The 6,469-nt window shown below is 34.4% G+C and overlaps 1 long non-coding RNA gene across 1 annotated transcript; it reads left to right on the forward strand.

The window, feature by feature from the left end:
• The first annotated feature begins 468 nt into the window (after positions 1 to 468).
• On the forward strand, positions 469 to 3,104 carry LOC117177103. Its single transcript, XR_004467663.1, has 3 exons — positions 469 to 627; positions 780 to 1,171; positions 2,374 to 3,104. It is a non-coding gene; the product is annotated as an uncharacterized LOC117177103 (long non-coding RNA).
• The last annotated feature ends 3,365 nt before the right edge of the window (positions 3,105 to 6,469 follow it).

The following is a 6,469-nucleotide window of genomic DNA, read 5'->3' on the forward strand; positions in this document are numbered from 1 at the left end:
AAAAATTTAAATTTTTGTCAATAATGAAAATAATTCCAAATTGTGATTCGACTACCCGGGTCCCGTGTGGAAAAATGTCCGGGCAGTCTGGTTACAGGTCTGGATTTATCTAGACTATATATTCTGGAAGAACTGATCTGGCTCAGGTCTGACGCCAATCTGGCTCAGGTTTGATTTTATCTAGACTGTCTAGTCTGGAAGGTCTGTTCTGGCCCAGGTTTGGCACTGGTCAGCTAGCCAAGAAAAAAATATAAGTTCGATACAGTAAGTTTTTGCTTATATTACAAAAAGTCACAGAGCCTATAATGACAATTTTTAAACTAAAAAAGTTTATAGTAAAAGTTTTGTATCCAAGTCATCAAAACAATCAAGTTTTTCCAAGTAATTATAATTCATTGCTTGACCCTCGGCGTGCAGACATCTTGCCAGTTGACGTCAAAACTTGATGTATTCTGACAGTGCTTGGCTCCGACGTCTCGGAAACAGTGCTAGTTTTTGTCGATCAAGTGTCACAAACTGTCAAAATTTCTTATTATTTTCCTAATAATATATTAATCCAGCCAAAAATTAGCTGTGAAAGCGGAGGCATAAAGTGTACCCAATCTTTATTACGTTATTAAATAAATAGTAAGTACAAACCTACTTTTTATCTATTATAAAAGAAAAAGTATTAGAAACTGTAATTTAATTAATTTATTTTATTGATGGCATTTTATTTTTTACGCAAAATTTTAATTTTTGCTGATTATATCAAACATGTATATTATATATTTTCCTAGGAAATCATGTTTTTCTTTTTGAGTGTATCCTCAAAACGTATCCTCTAAACATGGATGATATGATTCTCAACGATAAAACATTAATCGACCAGACATTAACTAGTGGCTGACGAGCTAATAACTCGGGACTGACCAGCCTATAACTAGCAGCTGACCAGCTCATAACTAGCGGCTGACCAGTCTATGTCTAGCGACTGACCAGCCCCTGTCTAGCAGCTGACCAGACAGTCTGGCCTGGGGCTACCCAGAAAAAACGTTACACTTTTGGCCAGGCCCAGGCCATACCATCTGTTCAGCGCCAGGACTGGAAACCTGGCGGTATGGTCTGGGCCAGGCCAGCGCCAGAACATTTTTCCACACGGGGTGCACCAGGTCTCGCCCCAGGTATCTTAGTACGTATTTTACGATAGCTTTTTCAAAATTTAGATTTTTTTAACAGCTAAAATTACTAAAAATTGTGATTCGACGATCCGGGCGCACCAGATCGAGCACCAGGTAGTATAATACGTGTTCTAAGAGAACTTTAAAAGATTTGAATTTCGTGAATAATAAAAAAAATTCTATATGGTCTGTCGACGACTCGGGTGCACCAGATCGCGCCCCAGGTATCTTAGCACGTATTCTACGAGAACTTTTTCAAAATTTAGATTGTTTTAAAAGTCAAAATTACTAAAAATTGTGTGTCGACGACCCGGGTGCACCAGGTCGCGTTCCAGGTAGTTTAGTACGTATTATACGAGAACTTTTTCAAAATTTAGATTGTTTCAACAGCTAAAATTACTAAAAATTGTGAATCGATGATCCGGGTACACCAGATCGAGCACCAGGTACACCAGATCGAGCACCAGGTAGTATAATACGTATTCTACGAGAACTTTTTCAAAATTGAATTTTGTGAATAATGAAAACAATTCCAAATGGTGAGTCTGCAACCCCGGTGAATCAGTTCGCTCCTCAGGTAGTTTAGCACGTATTCTACGAGAACTTTTTCAAAATTTAGATTATTCCAACAGCCAAAAGTACTAAAAATTAGAATCGACCTGGGGCGTGGCCTGGTGCACCCGGGTCGTCGACTGACCATTTGGTACTGTTTTAATTATTCACAAAATTAAAATTTTGAAAATGTTCTCAACGAATACGTACTAAACTACGTGGTGCTCGACCTAGTGCACCCGAATCGTCGACTCACAATTTTTAGTTATTTTGGCTTTTGAAACAATCTAAATTTTGAAAAAATTTTCAAAGAATACGTGCTAAGATACCTGTAGCGCACCCGGATCGTGGACTCACCATTTTAAGTAATTTTGGCTGGTGCGCAATTTTCGTCTTACAAACGCTCTAAAACATGTATTGGAATGCTGGACGATGACTTCACGATTTACAACACTTAAAATATATGTATTGTAATTTCTTCATTCCAATACCATGGTTGCAATTTTACCTTACGATTGTATTGAATAATTCTGGTAGATGTGTGGTAGAACTCCAAGCATTTGTAACAGTGTACTGCCATTTACATAAAAAGTTATATTGTCACTAATTTGACATGGCACCCTGACAAAATAAAAAGATTTGTTTTCTCCGTCTTCATCAGGTTCTGAATACATACATTTCCTCTCAAATCTCTAAGAAGGAAACATCATATGAAATTATTCAGAAATGATCTCAGACTAATTAATGATTTGACAGACCACTGACTATGGAATTCAGATAGTATCAATAACGTTGATTGCTATATTTACTGTTGACTAAAATCTGAGCTGTGGAATCAAAAGCATAACTGACGTCGCTCGTAGAGCAGCTGATGATAAGAACATAGCATAGGATTCATAGTGTGAGAGATTCTGACATGAGTGAGAAATCGCCGATGATTCAAGGCAATGACTCGCATAACGATTGGTTGTAAGCGAGAATTCCTGGACGGTTAAACGCCGTTCCTTCGCTTGCTGCCGTCACTGGTGAGGTGAGGTCATACGAAAACTTTATGCTCCTACAGCAGACTCGAAGGAAATATTTCCTATTATTACTATTACCTTATTTAAGTTCCAGCAGTAAACAAGAAGAGTCTACAAATTTTGATGTTTCTCTTTCTATCTTTTAAGAACCTTCGGGATTTGTAATTTTCATGGAGTAAGCGTAGATGATATAATTTATTACCGTGTTTATTAAAACATTTATTGTTGTACTATTGTTCCATTTTGACCAAACATCAGTCGTTTAAGAAAGGAATATGATGATTAAAACTTGAAGAGTATATTTTAAGGGTATCAAGTGTCGTATTCTAATTTTAACAATTATATAACTTGAAGCATTCCAAATGATAGTTATTTAAATAAAGGTACTAACTAGTATTACGGAAATTTCTTTAACACTAGCCCTGAATGAACTGGAAAAGAAGTTAGTCTTCCGGAAAATTCTGTAACGGTAGAAATTTTATGAAATAAAATACACATCCTACAATACTGCATTAGTTGCAGTATTGCTATTCACAAATATTTCAAATGATAGCATCTATCTGACATCAGATAACTGCGAATGGCGCAATGACCCTATCTATTGTAATACGTACTTTGATTTGGGGAGTTATTCTCATTTAAAAATATATTGAATTTCTTAGAGGATGCTCTAAATGTAAGAGTACTAACTGTTTCCTCTGATTTAAGAAGGAGATCATTTTATTATTATTTTTATTATTATTACACCTTTCGGGGTAGGCGTGACTCACTCGGTGATAGGGAAGGGATTAATGTGAGAAATCCCTGGCGAGGGAGTCTTAATTGGCCCGAAACATGTTGGGTCCCTAGTAGCATAAAAAAGACAAAAAAAAATGAAAAAGTGAGATGTTAGTTCATTTGTTATTTTTTCGTCTCTAATAAGACGAAAAGTGAGGTAGTTTGGAAGTCTGAGTTTAATTGTGAATCTTTGTCAAGCTTATTTTGCATATTATTATTAATGAAAAAATAGATTTCTTTTCGATCTGAAATTAAAATTTTACAATACTTTTTTTGCTGTGTACTAGAGTACCAGACCCGGGGAAATGACTACGAAATTCATTATTTCTTTACCGGGATTTTTTTATTTTCAGTTAAAAATTATGCAATTTGTAATGAGTCCACACTTAATCTAAAGGTATCAATTTGACCTGGAGAAAATGATTCAAGAATGTAACAGTGTTCTATTTCTTTAGATTAATGATACACAGATTGTCGTATGATACGACCGTATCAATTGAGTACCTCAAAACTTAAAGCTGCGATACTTTTATATGTGCAATTGGTAATATTTTTAAGTTGAAAAATATTCAGTTATTGTTATATTCATGGCGATAACTAGTCCAAAAATGTTAGACTTGGAAAAAAACATATGAAGGATCAGCATAGTAAGAAAATTTTTATCTACAATTTTGCATTTTAAATTAAAAGAAATTAAAAGCATATTAAATTAAGCAATTTTGATTTATGAAAGTTGCAAATCCAATAAGGCAAAATAAAAACCTTCATAATAAGACATTTTAAAATTTAATCCCAGAAACACAAGTATCTAGATATCTAGAATAATTACGCCCCATGAACTCAGTTTCTCAAATTTAAAATTGATTAGCTTCGTAAGCTGAAATTTCACAATATCTGTATCTAATTCTCTTAATTTTTACATTTTTAATCAAAAAATTTAAAAGAGTTAAAATTTACAGTCTCTATTAATCTTGTGGAATTATTAAATGTTTACGAGAATTAAACTTTAAATTGTTCAGTTTGTCATTTCATTTTAAAATGACCCAGGATCTTTTCCTTACATTTTAGTGGCCACTGAGGAACGCGCATGAAGTTCAATAAAATCCGATACACCTCCAATGCATTTTTGTTAATGTGACTTGATGCCAGGTGACTTTTCAGGCGTGTGGCCATGTTTGGAAGTAACATTTATTCAACGTCTATTAGAGTTCTTGAATTCTTCGTATCTGACCTTGCATGTACTCGGTTGACCCAGAACAGGTAGACATCCAGTAAGATGTATGAGCGCACGTAACATGCCGGTTGCTTACGCCAGGGACGCATCACAATGGAATGAGCTTGGGTACATTATTTTCAAGAAACTTAAAAGCATTGAAAGTAAAAGGTATTCATTCGCAAACTGCTCTTCGCTTATTCGATAAGAATAAACCCAGTGTTTTTACAACTAACGTTACTAAATAAACGTTAAAAATATAACGTCATTAAACGTTATTATTGGACCAATTCTAAACGAGATCAGAAAAAAAAACTAGGTGACAGAAAATAAAAAAGAGAGATAGGTGGTACTTGGAAACAACATATATAGTAATAGGAACGATTGCTTAATTGAGTAATGACTTTTCTAATCAATTCCGATACTAACAAGAGCAAAATTTATTGGACATTATCTCTAGTGGAAATGTTTTTCTCGCTGCTTCGTTAAATGTGTTATTGCAAAGTTTCCTTGAATGTGAGAGGCATATTGCATCTTTTGTAAATAATTAATGTCATTAGTCACAAAAGAAAAAGGTTGGAGACAACAGGGGTGGCATCAGCCTTCAATTCCCCCTGGCAAGCGCTCTTGACTTCAATTCCTTCCACATGTGGCGATATATACACTTTTGTAAAATGAAATAGGCACACGCGAAGCTGAAGGATTCGGAACATGGTCAGGCTTGATCAGGATTGCCGAAAAGAGCCATTTTGTCCTTCCGCTTCTTCACCTATTTAGTTTTTTACAAAGTACAATGACAGACAATTACTGGTTTCCAACCGTGGAATTCTCAAGCTGATAAAAATAGTTTTTTAATTAATTGTAGTTTTTTTCATTAATAGTATTATTTTTTTATAATGTACCGTGGCAATTAATTTTAATCCGTTGAGATCACACCGCTGAATAATAAATGAATAATCACATGGGGTCCAATGACTGCTATTTCGCAGTAAAAATTGTTCTGGACATACCTTAATATTTCTTTTTTATGATGCACTAATCTTCTTTTGAACTAGGGTTCTTTGGAACCCAGGTGAAGTAAACGGGTTAAATATAATTCTGGAACAATATCGACCTCTGATCTCTCAAGTGGTATATTCTCTGTGAACTTTCTATTATGTATAGCTGCAGGCTTATTTCAATAACGAAAAATAATAAAAAGGAAAGAATTCAAAACAGCCATCAAAAAGTATATACTCCCTTAGTAAATCCGAATAAATTTTCTTGGTTCACAAGTTTCCTGGTGCTGGACATTAATTCTATATTTCATCTCAACGTAACTTTCTCGGTACTGAAATACATTATCCCAAAAATGGAAAATTAATTAAAAATGACTTCATTGTAAAATTAGCTTAAAATTCAAGTTCCTTTCTGCATCGTAAATCTTTCAGTATGTTTATTATTTTCACCATACAGTTGAAATCATATGTTTCGCAAAATCTGCTTGCAGTGCACTTTCTCACGTATACAGTTTGCACAGTATGGGGCATTGCGAATTTCCAAACGTATGTGTTTCATTTTTTAAGCTTGCAGGGTGTGTGGTATAATTTTTCAAAAACTGGCACCGCATTATTTTCTAGGTACAGTAAAGATAATTTCATGAATAATATCCTACGGTCAGACTCAAGTTACGTGGTTTAGCCTACTGTTTTATTTTTCAAAGCCTATATATCAAACATAAATGTAAATATAAATTTTTGTATTAG

Source organism: Belonocnema kinseyi, chromosome 7 (genome assembly GCF_010883055.1).
Source record: "Belonocnema kinseyi isolate 2016_QV_RU_SX_M_011 chromosome 7, B_treatae_v1, whole genome shotgun sequence".
Taxonomy (NCBI): domain Eukaryota; kingdom Metazoa; phylum Arthropoda; class Insecta; order Hymenoptera; family Cynipidae; genus Belonocnema; species Belonocnema kinseyi.